Source organism: Pelmatolapia mariae, linkage group LG15 (genome assembly GCF_036321145.2).
Source record: "Pelmatolapia mariae isolate MD_Pm_ZW linkage group LG15, Pm_UMD_F_2, whole genome shotgun sequence".
NCBI lineage: Eukaryota > Metazoa > Chordata > Actinopteri > Cichliformes > Cichlidae > Pelmatolapia > Pelmatolapia mariae.
The window spans coordinates 24883467-24900100 of NC_086240.1; the positions used below are offsets into that span (position 1 = coordinate 24883467).

A 16634-nucleotide genomic window follows, 5' to 3' on the forward strand; every position below is an offset into this window, starting at 1 on the left:
TTCCCTTTAATCTGCTCTCTTTTCCCTCGCTTCTCCTCTTGTTTTCCCTCATTCTCTGACTAACTTTTCCTCCCTTGTCCTTTCTTTTCCTCTTTTCCCTCGGCTCCTCTTTCATCCTAATGCACCGACAGAAACCCAAAAATCCAAAACAGATCCTCCTTTTTCTTTTCGGCTGTCAGTGGTAAGGTCTCTCTCCAGGCTCTCTTTTCAGTTTTAGGCTTTCAAGTGACGAGGCACGAGGCGAAATTAAAAGACGCTCAGATATCTCCACTGTTAGTTTTGAACGTATCTGTGCCTAATGTGTTTTCCACACTCAGACGCACAAACGGTGTCAGTGACAGGATTTGTCTGACAGCTGGGTGATATTAGACCTCTCTCTGAACTTAAACTACATAGGATGATCAGAAGCAGCTGTCAGGCGTCTTGTGTGTGCATGCGTGCGATTTCGCGTTGGACTACCTTAGTGTCATCAGTAAAATTTGTCCTTCATCTCTTTAATTCCCACTGGATATTAAACACAGAGACATTCAACTGAGGGCCAGAAATATCTATGCAAATATGTTCAGATAAGTCCTGTTTTTCAAAAAAATGTAAATATGGTGACGTTCCTACAGAAAGTGTGATTGTTGGCATGAACGTAAAGCACATTATGGGGAAGTATTAGAGTTAGGGGATATTTTAAGGTGTTTCACATTTGTGAATATATAAGTATAAGCTAAGCTGTGTCAATTTTTAATTCAGTGAAGACGAAGAAGTGATTTATCTGCATTTAGGACCATTAAGTCAGTTTGATATCTTAATATTTCTCCTGGTTAGGTTAGTTAAAAATGTAAGTAAGAACAAGAAAGTGCGACACACTTAAAATCAAAAATGAAAGAATGCAGTAAATGTGAATAAACTTCACCAAAGAGTGAACATTTAAGTCATGGATACCAGCACATCCTGCTGATCCTGTAACTCTAGAGCCTTAAACAGAATGCTGGACAAACAACAGTGAGGTAGTCTGTTGAGGAAAAACAACACAAAGCTATGAATAATTAACTAAGACTAATAGTATAATCTGAAATCCTAGAATAGTGAATCTAATTTAAATGGAGGCCCACATTCACAATACACAGTACATTTTTGTGTGGTTGGTGCTCACTTAGAACATGTTAATTAGCAGCACAAGACAAGGAAACGATGTCATGTACTAATGTGGGAAGGTGCCATAATGTAAATTCACATTACTACTACTATACTCACCTGGTTGAACCCCCTTTTGCCGTCAGATCCACCTTAATGCTTTGTGACTTAATAAGGATTTGGTCCAAAATGATATCATCACAGATTTGTCGTCTGTGTCCATGACGCCAATTTCCCGTTCCATCTCATCCCAAAGTTGCTCTATTGGATTGAGATCTAGTTACTGCGGAGGCTGTTTGAGTCCAGCGAGCTCATTCTCATGTTCAAAAACCAGTTTGAGATGATTTGAGCTTTGTGGCATCAGAAGACGGGTACGATGTGGCTATAAATGGACGGATATGGTCGGGAACAATACTCAGGCTGTGGCATTTAAAGGACACCCAACTATATTCAAACCAAATATTCTCCACATCATTACACCACCGCCACCACCACTCTGATTTGTTGATACAATACAGGATGGATCGATGCTTTCATGTTGTTTACACCAAATTCTGACCCTACCATCCGAATATTGTGGCAGAAATTGATTTGCCTTCCTATCAGCACGAAGCAGCTCACTGATTATTTTCACTTTTTCGGGACGTTCTCTGTGAACACTAGAGAAGGTTCTGCAGGGAAATCGAGTAGTTCAGCAGTTTGTAAAATACTCAGACCAGCAGGTCTGCTACCAACAGCCATTCCACTTCCAAAGTCACTTAAGTCACCGTTTCTTCCTCATTCCCATGCTCGGTTTGGACTTCTGCAGTTCTACTTGACCGTGTCTACATGCCCAAAGGTATTGAGCTGCTGCCATTTTATTGGCAGGTTATAGACACTTACGTTAACAAATGGGGGAGCCTATGTACCTAACATAGTTGCCTGTGAGTGTGTCTTTATTTGGCTGCATTATTTGTGGAGGATTTAGGGAAATAACTGAAAAAAACATGCACATTAAATAAAATCAACACATCATGTATTTCTACATAAATACATGCATACACCCTGACACGCATTTGCACATGAACATGTACATATAAAGGCACATACAGGGACGAGGTTGCTGCTCATGAACCCAGTCACACTCCCAGTCACTGTTTCTGGCCTCCTCACCAAACCAAACACTGTAATTTATCTCCATCTCTCTCTCAGGCCGACCTCAGGCCGTTAAAGGTTTTCAGTTGGGCTTGTGGCGGGCAGAAATGTCAGAGCTGTGGATTCCAGCGGCGGGCAGAGAGGCTGCTACAGTATGTGGCGGGAGACTGCGATTCTGTAAGTGTTTCTGTCTGTGTGTGTGGTGATGCTTTTCTTAGGCAGTGTGAGTATGTGATGAAAGGAAGGCTGCTTGATGATCTGAGCTGAAGAATTCTAGAGAAACTGAAGGTTTCCCACCTGCCCTGTTGACTTTGGGCATATCAACAACACCTAAGTTGTGTTTTGTCTCATGACTCCACGGTTCCTGCTCTTGCCCGAGAGTCAAAAACAACCAAGTGTTTACGTGTAGTTTGTCCACTTTGAGTGAGTCTCCAGGTTTGTCCTGACCTGCACTTGAGGGCAAGTGGAAACGTACAAAATAACCCCCTCTGATGGCATGTGGTCACAACGAAAGAATAGACTTTGTTTGGACAGAGTTTTGTTTAGAGAAGCAGGTTGGGTCTAGAACAGTAGGTTGGGAAATTACTGGAAAGCAGTCAGGTGCACGTATATGACAAAATATGGAAAAATATTGGAAGATTGTTGGAAAACAGTTATTTTGTTCTGTATCTTTAAATCTTCAACTTTATGTAGAATTTGTCTTTTCTCGTCTCTTATCTCCACTGCGATCATTTTTCGTCTCTACATCTTCCCTCCGCTCCTTTCTTCCTGTTTCTCAGATGCTGCTCAGGGCCAGAAGAGTTATATTTAGCTCTGCTCTCCTCCTCCTCCTCCTCCTTTCTGCCCTCCGTTTCTGTGTTTTGCCCCTGCAAAGATGGCTTCATTAGCCATAGACCTCAGCGTGAAAACACACACAGACACACACACACACACATGCTGGGGTAGAGAAGGGGATAGAGTCTGTTACATAAGAGGCTGTCTTATATAATTTGATGCATATTTGATGCTGAATGGTGCAATGGCAATGCAGAAAGCTGTGAGCGTGTGTCTTTGTGTGTCTGTGTATGTGTGAGTGGGTGTGTACGTAAGGTAAGCCAGATTTTTGCAATGTGGCCTCCCCTTGCCCTCCCTGAGTTGTTACGTCAGAGGGAAAGCTAAAGGTGAACGGGCAGTCACAACTAAAAGAGTGTGTGTGTCAGTCTGTGTGTGTGTGTGTGTGTGTGTGTGTGAATCTCCAAAGTATATTACAGCTCAGTATGAAAGGACTGTTTTGATACTGAGCTGCTTATATATTTTTTTTTATCAGTGTCATCTTACCAGAGTAGAGTTTGAAAGCTGGTCCTGTGACTCGTGTACTTCTCTCTCTTCTCCATTTCCTCCTCTGCCACTGATCTAAGTAGAATAAGAGGATCAATGAAGGTTAATGGCTTTCTACCTGGGTTCACCTCATCGATGCACTTCATCAGGAATGCCCCTGCTGGCTGCACACTCAGGATACAGAAAATAACGGAGGGAAGGACTGCAGACAGTTCATTAGTTGTCGCTGTCAAACAAGGTCAGCTTTTTTGCTGACTTGTACTGCTTCAGGTGCTTTACTACCAAAGATTTGTCTTGAACGGTTGCTCAAGAATATTGTTCAGATTAACCTCATGAAAGGAAAACTTGAAAACTAAAGCTTGACTGATTCATGAGGGACAGATCAAGAAAGGAACTGCCATAATTTAATCTAGAAGGGTCCGAGATATCTGGCCTTTTATTTTGTCCTGCAATGCCCTACTTTTCCCATAATGCAGTTCAGAACTGAGGTTTACTGTCTGTGACAATTAAACGGAATCTGATGTTAAAACTGCCCCTTTCACCACATTTTTATTTGTTTCCTCAAAAGCATGAACTCGCTTGCCTCATGCTGCCTTCAAGTCTTGTGGGAATTTTAAGGCTTTGGAGCAGAGTTCACACGAGCAAGCTAAAAAAGGCTACAAAATAAACAGAATGCAAAAGAAAGAAAGTCACTAATGATTATTGATTCGGTGGATGGGTGTAAGTTCACTTTCAGGGCTTTTGATTTTCTTTTTTTGCCTGTAATATTCGTGTAGAGCTCTACTTTTTTTTCTGTGACTGCAGCATTGTAATAACTGTCAAGTTGACAAACGCATGAAAGTATGACTGCTTTTCCTCTACATTGCATCAGCGTAAAACCAATGTTGTAGGTTTATTTTTCTTGGAAGTAGTGAATACGTAAACTGTGGTTGACATGTACAGACTTAAGAAATGGCGTTAAACAGGAAATGTGGTGCAGACTGATTTATTAAGATCCCAGCACTGCTGCTAACATACCATAGATCAGGCCACACTTAGCTATTTCATTTGACTCTATTTTCAGTTCTGTAAAGACCAGCAGCAGCAGCAGCCAATCAAGCTTTACACTCTAAGGTCAAAAGCCTGCCCCGCTAGAGCTCCTAGTTGAGCAAAGCTGTGGTTATACTGGCAGCTCCCAGGTGGGAATGTGCGGCATTCCCTCTTATAGGAAAAACAACAACATAAAAACTGACATGCTTTAAGTTTTCCGGGTTGCCAGAATCTGTACTTTGGTGGTAAACAACTTGTTTTAATTTTGTATTTGTCGGGAAGTAGCCAGTGACTCGTCAGCTGGCTATGCTGCACATTTATTTGTTTGTTTCCATTCTTTAACTTCTGGGAGGAAGTAAGTCATAGTGAGGCTGGCAAACAGAAGCAGCTAAAATGGAAAAACAAACTCGTTCATAACATCTAATCTCTACACAAAGAAAATCTATCAAATTCTGAGACAACCAGGTGCCACATAGCTCACTTGGTGTAGCGCAGGACCCGTAGGCTGAACCCTTTCCTGGATGTCAGCCTCCCACTCTCTCTCCCCACCTTCCTGTCTTCTCTATAATTGTTGCTATTTAAAAAAGGCAAAAGCCAAAAATAAATTCAGAAAAAACTGAGACAGAAATGAATGTTGTGTTAGGAGAATCGACATACATGACGGAAAGGGTACAAAGGAAGTCACAAAGACAGAAAAGAAAATCGCTTTGTTGTTGAGCGCACATTTGAAAGTGTAAAAGGTATAAAAAAAGGAGTAATAGTAAAGTGAAAATGACGTGAGACGTATTGTTTTAGCTACAAATGTAACAACAATATGAAAGTTAACCCTTTGATGCCCTTGTTCTCCCAGGTTTTGGCAATCGGGGATACTGAAGTACATGAGAAACTATTTACTTTTTTATTTTCATTTTCATGGGACTGGGATTACTCATCAATAATTCAATTACATTAAATCCAGTTTAATTCTTTTTTTTAATATATAGCACCAAAAAGCAACAATAGTTGCCTGTGGGTGCTCTATATTGTACGGTAAGGACCCACTTTTGAGGAGTGAGATTCAAAGGATGTTCAGTTTTTGTTTGATAAAGTTTCATGGTGACTAGCTTGTTCTTTAAATGATTTATACTAAGCAAAAGTCCTACACATTGCCTCCACTCTTCCAGTGGAACACACTAACACCAACTGCCCATGTAAATGTGTGTTGGTGTGCATCCTGGCATTCAGATATCATCCGGCAGCCAGCTAGTCGTGCTACCTGAGCTAATTTCCTGCCAGTAACAGGAAGTCTGCCCTTCTGCTGACATTGGTGTAACACAGGAATCCTTCCTCCCCCCCTCTGTGCAGTCGCTGCCAGATAATGAGGTTGCGTAACAATTAAACTCTTCCCAGTGTTGTTAATATCGATTAGCACGCTCCGTCTGACGTACAACAGACACACACAGGGGTGCTCAGTTGCCAGTCCATCAGCTGGCAGATCAATCAGAGCCTAATGAGATAAACGAGCTCACTAATTAGTTAACGAACCACTGGCTGACTGACTGACACAAGCACACACAGAGTCAGCCTGGCAGCTTCTCCTCTTGTCAGCACAGGGGAAGAGAAGGTAAGAGTTTCTTAACGAACTACTTCTCAGTAGATCCATTTGAATCTGTAGAAGTGTAAAAAATTGAAATACCCTCTAAGCTGAAAGTGCCATAACTTTCATGTTTTAGAAGGTATCAAACTGAATCTTCTCCACTTAACTTATAATACACACATAAGACTTTTCAATACTTGCTTTTAATGGAAGTTTTTTTAGTCCACTGTTACGTGTCTTTATCACAGTGACCACAACACAATTCTTTATACTGCAGACACATTAAAAACATCATATTAATTGTTCAATCATAGTAAAAAGAAAGTACACCCTATTTAAAATCAAAGGTTGTCCATATCAGGACATAATAAAGATAATTTGGTCCTTAGCAGATCTATCAAATATAACCTCAAATGAATTAAAGCACATGACATATACTGTTTCATTATTTAACAACAATTGATCCAAAATGCAGCCAAATTGGGTCATTTAAATCTGAAAAGCACTTCCTATGCCAGTAACTGAGCTAGAAATTTACCTTATTCAAGCTTAATGGTTTCATGGTAGCATTACCTTTGGTTGTTTTTGATTACTATGCATTTTTGCTTTTTTTTTTGTTTTGTGATGCAGGAAGTCAGAAGGTGGTGTGGCTCTAAATAAACAAGCTGAACATTTCACTTCTTTAGCTTGGACTGTTGCTGATAAGTGTGTCCCATCTCACAGGATCTCATTACAAAATGTTCCCCCCACATTTTCATGACAACTCACAGGTACACAATGAAACTCATGGGTAAACACACACAGATGAAACTCATCTGGAAAAAGAACAAGAGCTGTTTTATCAATGCTATAAAAGGCATCGGGGAATTGGCACGATGCAGAAAAAGACTTTACTCAAATTGGACTGAAATTAACTAAGAATTGGGGAACTAATTTGAAAATTCATCTTGTCTTGGAAAGACTCCTTATTTAAAACCTTGATTACATTCCTCTTAAGACCCCAACTGCCACATGCGGTCTGATTTTTTTTGTCTTTCCATGTGAAAGTGACCTGCGTATTGAAGCCTGTCAGTTATTCTGACTCAGTCAGCCGTGATGGACAGCTCTGCCCTCCTGGTCCTGTCATACTGCTATTTATCACAGACTTTTTATGTGACTGTGCATGTGTGTGCTTTGGCATGGTTTACTTGTGTAACACTAAACTGGATACCCCTGATGTCTCAAAGAGGCTTCTGTGAAACAAGCACATATCTGGAGCGTCCACGGGGACAGCCCGAATAATTTTAGCATCGTGGGGCAAGCCTGGGCCGGATGACATGCAGAGAGACAAATAGCTGAACAGACAGAAATACAAACAGACAGACAGATGGCTGTCACTAAGGTTCAGCTAAAATTGTGCAGAATATTCTGGATGCATTTTAAAAAGAGGTTTCAGATGTTAGCCTCCTTTGACCTGTTTGTGAAAGCCAGGTTGTCTGTGTGTTAAGGGACTCATACCAATAGCATTTAGGCTAACTCGGGGTCATTTGTGAGAAACCATATTTGCAATTCAGGAAGCTATTCTGCAAGTGGGCAAACTCTGGTTCATTGAACTAAAGTTCCCAGACTTTTCCACGCTAAACCATCCTGAAAAGGTGATTTAAAATCTTAAATCATATTGTAGATTTTTTTTTGTGTAATTACAATTCACATTATCAAAATATGTCAAAAACACACAAAAGTTACTAGCAGGAATGGCCCGGGGGAAACTTAAACCCAGGCCGTCGCAGTAGCCTTTCAGCATATCGGTGATCCCCTCATATACTATGCTATACTGCACACTATACTGGCACCTTCACACATAATTCTGGGCAGACTTTATCCAATCCTGGATTATTACAGTTACCAGATTTATGGTCCAGATTTACATGTCATTATTATTACAATTTGGGGACCTATTAGTGAGTTGGAGCAATGGTTATTTTTTGTAGCCAGAGCAAGATTTTCTGTTCAATCTGAAGCTAAATCTCTATCACATGATGGCTGCTGGTTTCCAAATTGCATTTCTGTGAATGCAGTCCCTCCTTTGCTCACCACTGGGACCAGTTTTCCTTATTAAAAATCGTATTGCTTACCTATCTATTCTACATAGTGACGCAGATAACTGAGCGATTACTCTCACAATAATGAATACAATTAGACATGTTCTCAAGAGCCTGAATTGTTACCTAAAGAATAACTGTATAAACCACATACAGCTCCCATGAGACTCTGAAAACATAGCAATGGTGAGAGCTTGTTGGAAATTATGTTAAATGCCAGCAGAACTGTTAAGAAGTTCAGCTATCACGTTTATTGTTAGATGGGAACATTAAACCATGTTCTTTCTAAGAAGACAGGCATTTTTTTAGAGCTACAGAAACTAATGTAAGAGCTAAAGAAAGGTCTGGCCTTTTATCTGAAAATCAAGTAGTTTTACCAGATTTACTATTCTCCAACAACTGGTTGTTGACTGCATTGTAAGGAAAAATTTGCTTGCGTAGTGGTGAAGTCTTCCTTTTCATCTTTATATCTGTCATACTGTTTCCATCAAGGCACTGCGTCACAGGTGTGACCTCTGAAATGCGGGTATGTGGGGTGATTTGAGTTTTGTGTTGATTTACTGTAATTAAAGTCAGGGATAACCTTTGTGTTTTGAGGTTTGGCTTTAATGAACAGAAGTTTGGGGTAAATACTGTGTTTTTTTGGAATCGGGCTGGATCTGCTGTGTTTTTCACCAAGGGAGGTTTATGGTAACCTTTAAGAGCTGACGTCAGTCGCTTTTGTCCGCTGTACCTGTGCAGCCGGCCACTGCTGTGTGTGTGTGTGTGTGTTTGAGACGCAGGCAACAGTCTCTTTAATGAGGGTGAACTCGAAGGGTTGTGCTTAGTCTTCATTTGCCCTGCTGGGAAGGTTGCTGGCAATGGGTACTTGTCTGTCTGTATGTGTGTGTGTGTGTGTGTGTGTGTGTGTGTGTGTGTGTGTGTGTGTGTGTGTGTGTGTGTGTTGCCCTTGTTATGCTTGGGAAGCTCCCTATACACACTGCAAGACTTCTAATAATGAATACCACCTTTTCGAGTAAGTCGAACCCCGTGTGTGTGTGTCTGTGTGAGTGTGCGCACATTGTGTCACCCCCACGGGGCGACAGGTGCCACAGGCAACATGAAACTCTGTAGACCGACATGGTGAGAGAGAGAAAGAGAGACCGTGTGAAGTGATGGAAGAAATGGGACTAAAGAGATGAGAGAAGTACTGAAGGGAGACGGAAAGGTTAGACAAAGGGATTCGGGGCCAAAAGTATGCGGACACACAAATGTTAATCCTATATCAAGTTAAATCACAACGGGAATTAGCCTAAAGTGCTTTCCAGTCAAGAAAATAGACTGTATATGACAGATGGACATAGGAACTGTGACGTCACCTTTTGGGGTTTTTTATCCTGGCTGCAGGAATTTTGATGTTATGGCAGGGCAGGAGAAAAAACATCCAACCAACCAAATCAAATAGTCTAAAATACCTCTGTATGCCGTGGCATTGAGGTTTACTAAACTAAGAGACTTGATCCAAGCTTGAAAGGGGTGTCCACCTACTTTTGGCAGTGTACTAGAGAAGGGATTGACAAATTGACAGAGAGAGATGGATGGAGAGATAGTGAGAGGAAGGGATGGAAAGACAGGGAAGCAGAGATAGACAAATAGACATAGAGATAGTTTTCACTGCTGGAATCAGGGACAGCTGGCCTGTGTGTGTGTGTGTGTGTGTGTGTGTGTGTGTGTGTGTGTGTGTGTGTGTGTGTGTGTGTGTGTGTGTGTGTTGGCATGGCTGAGTTGCATAACACTCTACTGGGTCCCCCATGGCTTAGAGGCTAAAGTGGTGCCTCTCTCGCTCCCTCTTCCTCTGTGCTGAGCTGAGAGAGGTTTTATCTGCGTGGCATTTTTATAGAAGAAAATATTATTAACAAAATCAAAGTGAAAAACAATATTGATAATTTATCAAATATTGAAAATCTTTGTGGAAAAAACATGTCAAATGCAACATTTAAGAATCCAAATTAAAGGTAGAAAGTATGGAGAAGACGCTCGCTCATGCGGGTCTCCCGAGTGTCGGGAAGGGAAGCACCCTGTTGTTGTGACCATGCCATATTTCCCATGGTGCTTTGCTGTGGGGAAGCTCTGCTGTGGAAAGAACAGCCCTGCATTTTCTCTGCTCTACTTCCTAAGATGCTGGCTGCTCTTTGTTGTCTATACACGTATGTATGTGTGTGTGTGTGTACTCCGCATGTGGGCACTTGCAGGCAGTCTTAATTGTTTGCATGCCGGTATTTGTGTGTGTGCGTGTCTGTGCACATTAATGTGTGTTAAATGCTGCTTCAGGATATCTTTTGTTTTGGTCGATGTTTAAAGCTGTGGAAAGTGGAGAAGGAGGTGAGGGCGTGCGTACAGTAGACAGCTGATGGCGTGGTAAATGATCCAAGTGAGTAATTTGCACTGCGTACACATATTATGAGCTGTTTGCACTGCAGCCCTGACCTTTTTAGACATTAGCCAAAAGAAGTGTTTGTGCAAAAGCGAATGATTGGATATTAGACACCTTTAATTCTTCCAAAAGCCAGAAGGCACAACCACACACAATGTCCAGTACAAAATTACAGAAATGATGCAACAGTAATCTCTGTAACTGTTAAGGTCCAAATCCACCAACCCTGGGTTCTCTCCTTGCTTCCATAATCCAAAGTCAAGTGTGTTACATTGGTCATAAGTGTGAATGTGAGTGATTGGTTGTTCATCTCTATGTGTTAGCCCTGTGACAAATTGGTGGCCTGTCCAGGGTTTATCGCACCTCTCAGTTCACCCAGTAAAACTGAATTGGATAAGCAGAGGATGATGGATGGATGGATGGATGGATGGATGGATGGATGGATGGATGGATGGAGTAATCCACGTACGAGCCACAAAGTTGAAAAAAAAAAACAGCCATCAGAAGCTACACTGCCAGCTACAAGTCACTTAATGCATCATTGGTCTGCTCACATTCCATTTGTAGTGCGTCATGCCCATCATTCATCGACAAGTTGCTTCACTGAAAAAGACGTGTAGCCATTGATTCTTCATTGGAAGTGTGAAAACGGCATGAAACAGCAGCAATCTATACGAGCGAGAGAGCGCCCTGAGCGCAACTTTATTGGAATATTGGAATTCATAAATGTGAGATAGCAAATGCATTATATTTGTAGTGAAACTGTTAAAGTAGTCTGCATAACAGTAGTTGTAGTAGTACGGCCCTGTTTTTGGGCCTGCTCACCTTGTCGGGTGCAAACATGGAACGATGGGCAGAGAAAGCAGCAGCGTGTCCTCCACACATTCCAGAGGAGGCATCAGGGACAACGGGCATGACAGTGACTTAGTCAGACACGGAGGAAATGAAAAGCAATAAGAGGAGGTGGGTTGAAAAGTGGCTTGCAGGGGCACAACAACTGAAGGCAGTACTCTGTATAAGCCAATCAGATACGTAGAAGGGCATGAGCTAAGCTACCAGCGCATGAGGGCTGACACTGAGATGAACTAATCTGGCAGGATTGTGGCTTAGCTTGACCTCCTGGCCTGTCTGCACTCATGCTTTGCTCTATTTTTCATTGTGGTATCTTTGACAGTTACCATACAGCTTCTGGTTTTCCTGCACCCGAAAAACCAACACGAATTTGCGAAAAGACAAACAAAGGCACAAATATGTGATTGAGTGTAAAATATATGTGTTAATAGCATATGGATTCGACATATGTTTGTAAATGTGGTCTAAGATAGCATTATAAATCAAAGAAAGTAATAACTTGTTTGGAAATGGTGACTATTGTGGACAGACGAAAAGCAACATACACAAATAATTCCACTTCAGAGCTGAGCTCTCTTTGGCTAAATCCACCCACAACTGGCTGTGGGATATCACTTGTTTGAACAACTGTTGCTGGGTTGACAACTCCCAGTTTTAGAGTTTTTGGCTGGATCCAAATCATGCCTCGTCACTCATGGGAAGAAAAGGAAGTAAAGCCCTGGGATCCTGTTGGCAACAGTCAGCCTGAAACAGGCTTAAGACCGACGGATGGAGCCGAGAGGAAGAAACCCATGATAGAGAATAATTCCAAGGGAGCAAGTGAGAGATTGGAACAGAAGACATTTCAAGGGTTTATCTTGATTAACTGACCAAAGAAAACACACAGAGGAAGACACAAAGCAAAAGACAAATGCTACAATAAAAGAGACAAATAAAATACTTTTTGGGAGACTGAATGTAAACCAAGACCGAGACAGAGCCTTGCTGGCAATGAGCCTGAGACGCTCCCGGCCATATTTAATCATCAAATATTAATGCAGTAAAGATGGAATACAGGAAATTAATATTCCCCATTAACAAAGAAGAAGAGTGAGCAGCGGCTTGTAATGGCCACGAAAGACAAACGGCCTCCGTCCAGAGGTTTACGTTCTGTTCTTACTTTCCCTGATTATGGGATCCAAATCAGGTCACGGTCTACATCCTATATGATAATCTGAACACTCATCTGTTCCACCTCACATTTATCATGCTTACTTCCCCTTCACTCTTTATTTTATGCTGTTTAAATGAATCATCTATTACTTCCTCAAAGTGTTTTTTTCCCCTTGCTGCTAAGTGCACGTTGTAGCCATGTTTCCATAACAAACTTCCCAAGATCCACCTGCCGGTCAAACGTGGACTGGACGGTCTTAAATTTGAGTTTGCGTACGTACTTCTCTTACTGGTATCTAACTGTCTTACTGACCCAGTTTCTCTTCCTTAGTTCACTCTAAAAACACTGTAAATAAGACACATCACTTCCTGTTGCACATGAAAGTCGACTCCTTTCAACAGTTCAAATGGTAATGACGCTGATTTCAGTGACAGTTCAAGATGATGGACGGCTTAGGCAGTAAAGTCAAATGTATCCAGTGGGTAGAAAATGGTCCACTTCAGCTGCCGGCTACTGAAAGTTAAAAAAAGGAACGGGCGTACTGTATTGTCACCGGGCAAGTTTTTGTTGTTTCATGTGTTTCATTTTAACTGGACTGTCTAGTTTTCAGTATCAGCCGTTTTTAACGTGTTTCCATACCTCTGAATCAACATCCACATCTTTGATGAGAGAAAAAGGTGTGGCAGTGTCGCTTTGATGACTGCTTCTACCTACTGAGTAAACAGAATATAAATCAGTGCTTTTTGGGTGACGTCAAGAATAAGTAACTGGTTCCCATGCCAGAGCATGGAGTACAAGCACTCTGAAGCAGAGTCACAGAGATATATGTTGGTGTCTTGATGCAGGAAAACTAAGTGCCCAGAGGTAGTCCTGTCATAAATCCTGAGTTTCTTTCATGACTCATGTGGGAGATTTGTATTTTACACTTTTTTTACTTGCTAATTTGTTATCTTTTAATGTCATTTTGACACAAAGACGTGGGAGAATTGAACCACTGACTTTCCAGTACTCTACCTCTTAAGCCACAGCCACCTCACTAATATAGAGTCATAAATCAACTAGCTCTCCAGAAGACAGATTTCAGCTGGTGATGGTAATCCCTATTAGATCCATCCATCCATTCATTTTCTTAACATCTTAACTAAGACTTGTAGGAGATCTATGTCAGCTCAGCCTAGCTGTCACTAGTCAAAAGGCGGAGTACATTCTGGACTGGTCACCAGTCCCTAACAGGGCTAACACAGGGAGACAGACCACCAAACACTCTAGCATCCACACCTACAGCCAACTTGGAATCACCTAACAAACATGTCTTTGGACTGGGAGGAAACCAAAGCACCCAGAGGAAACCCACACAGGTACAGGAGCGCAGGGAAAGCATCCAAACTCCACAAAGAAAGACCCAGCTGAGCAGAAAGTTTGAATTGGTGAGTTTCTTGCTGTGAGGCAGAAGGGCAAACCGTTGCACCACAGTGCTGCCCACCTGACCACCCTACCTCTAGGAAAACGCAGTAAGGACCAGACCTAGCTGGTTAGCAGAATAAAATAAGACTGAGGGGATTGTCCGGTAGTAAATGATCCGAGTTACTGTCTGGAAAAAAATAAAAACAAATGGCCACATATGCTTGGGTGGCTTGTGTTTTGCATCCTTTAACGACAGTAACCCTGCATACTGAAAATGAAACATTGTGCATGTGATTTTAATGATAATAGTTTAATGTTGGCACATGAAAATGAAAAATGTCCTCAAATCTGATATTATCACTAATTTGACTGTTGAATCTAATTTAAAACGATTCACCTCTTCACTTTAATTCTTTTTTATTTTAACTTGATACGGGGCTGCTCCAAATATACTTCAGGACAAACACGGACAACTTAGACAGCACTGCTGCGGTGTGGCTCTTGGGGGATTATATACTGGAATAATGCATGAATGTTCCAAACTCCCACAGTACGAACATGATGTGGCATGACAATGCTGGAAAATGAGGGGTGTCAAAGCCTGCTGGGAACTGTAGTTGTTGAATGCAAAAGGTGTTTTGTGATGAACGACATGTTCAAGTGATGCGCTTTGAGCTGTGTATCCACCCCGCTCTGACAGTTGATGCTTCTTTTTTGTTTTCCTACTCTTCCCCTGCCTTTCTGCTCCTTTTCTCTTGCTCTATCTTCTTGGCGAGTGATCCTAACAAGGCGGATTATACATTTTCAGACTGAGAGCAATCCAGATATGATCAAGTATTTATGTAAGCTGCACTCTCACTGCTCAAATACATACAGAGCTCTCTCGACTCAACAGCTGTTTCATAACCAGCAGTCGCTACTCACTGTGTGTGTGTCTCTGTGTGTTACTGTATGCATGTGTGTGCACGTTAACAAGTCTGTGTGGTGTGATAGCTGATAGTCAACAATAAAGCACTGAATTATAAATGTGCAGTTAATGCTTAGGAGAGAACAGACATCTATCTGGCCTCGTTAGAGGAAGTGTGTGTGTATGTGTGCGTGGCCATATTTTTGCACTTTCTGTTCCTTAAATATGAAAAAAACACTAATTGTTTGCCGCTTAATTGAAATGTAACTGCTAATCCAGCAGACTATGTAACTGTATTAATTAAAAGAAAAACACTCAGCGACTTGTGCTGAGTTAAACCGAACAAGGACTATTTATAGAGAGCAGGGCAGGCTGCACATGTGCATAATTCATAAATCTTTATGTGTGTGTATATGTGTGTGTAGCAATACATAATACATAGTGTATACATCAGTGTTAAACCAGGCGCAGGCTGCAAAGTGCCGGGATTTACAAATATACTGCACTGCGTGAGGCACATACACACATACAGTACACACACAAAGGCAGTATGTACATACAGCGAGCGGAGGCTAGCCCATTGTGCATGAATAATACCAAATGCATTGAAGTTTAGTATTCCCAGTGCACACCAGCATGGATTGTGGTTCCAGTGAGACACACATATAGAGTATAGTCAGATGTTTTCTGTGTATTTACCCGTTTGTGCATGTAGATTCTTCAGTTCCTGTGTGCTTGTATCCAGTATTTGCATATGTGTTTGTGTGGGGTTTTTCAAAATCTCTTTTCACATGTAATGTGTTCTTTTGCTTTTATGTGGATTATTATGCTTCCCGTCTTTATATTCTCACACCTCCACTTATGCTAATTTCTAGCTCCCTATTTTTGTTCTTGGACTCCTCTGGAGTACCTTTTATACTGTGTTTTTTATGCAGGCCCTCTGTTAATTCTTTGTCTGAATCGAGCCGTTTTAGCTCCTGTCTCTTTAAAGCCTCTCTCTCCTTAAAAGTCACATTTTTTTCTGATTGGTTGCCCCTCACGTCTCTTCCACAAACCGAACCCAATGCTTGTGGGCTTCCTTCTCTTGCCTTTGTGGAGGTTTCAAAAACAGCCTTTATACACACTAAAACGTCTAATAATGTATTTTCCATTGAAAGGAAGCATCCATGGCTGCTTTCTGAGTTAGACTGACTGGTTTGCGGTGTTCTGAGCTGCAACACGGGCAGCACTGGAGATGATCATATAAGGAAATTCCCTCTAGCTGACATCAACCATGCTGAAATAGAAAAAAAAACATTGTAAGCTGACTGTTTAAAGCAAAGTAGTTTATTTTCTGACTGAAACAAGCCTCTTTTTTTCTTATCCCTTAAAGCTGTCTTTCTTCTGATTGGCTGCCTCTCATAAACAGAAGGTTTGAACAGCACAGATCTCAGTGCTTGAAATTTGCAATATCACCTCTTTGTGGATTTATTCAGAGCCAAAAGTAGGAAAACAGAGTTTGAAACTGTGCATTAATGCTTTACAGGGATCACTTGTACATTGACCACATTATTTGAAACTTTGTTTAATGTGAACATCTAAAGTTGTAACTGTATGTGTGTAACAGAAAATAAGGAAATGCTCAGTAAGGAAGCTGTAAAAGT

At 41.4% G+C, this 16634-nt stretch overlaps 1 protein-coding gene across 4 annotated transcripts in view; it reads left to right on the forward strand.

Moving 5' to 3' along the window:
- hivep2a (HIVEP zinc finger 2a) overlaps positions 1–16634 on the forward strand; it is a 121426-nt gene that overhangs the window by 26733 nt on the left and 78059 nt on the right. For 3 of the 4 annotated variants that reach the window (XR_010096321.1, XM_063494579.1, XM_063494580.1), the window contains one exon: positions 2317–2436. The exons of the other annotated variant lie outside the window; for it this stretch is intronic. The gene's annotated coding sequence lies outside the window, so the exon portion shown is untranslated. The remainder of the gene's footprint in view (positions 1–2316; positions 2437–16634) is intronic. 4 annotated transcript variants of the gene reach the window in all.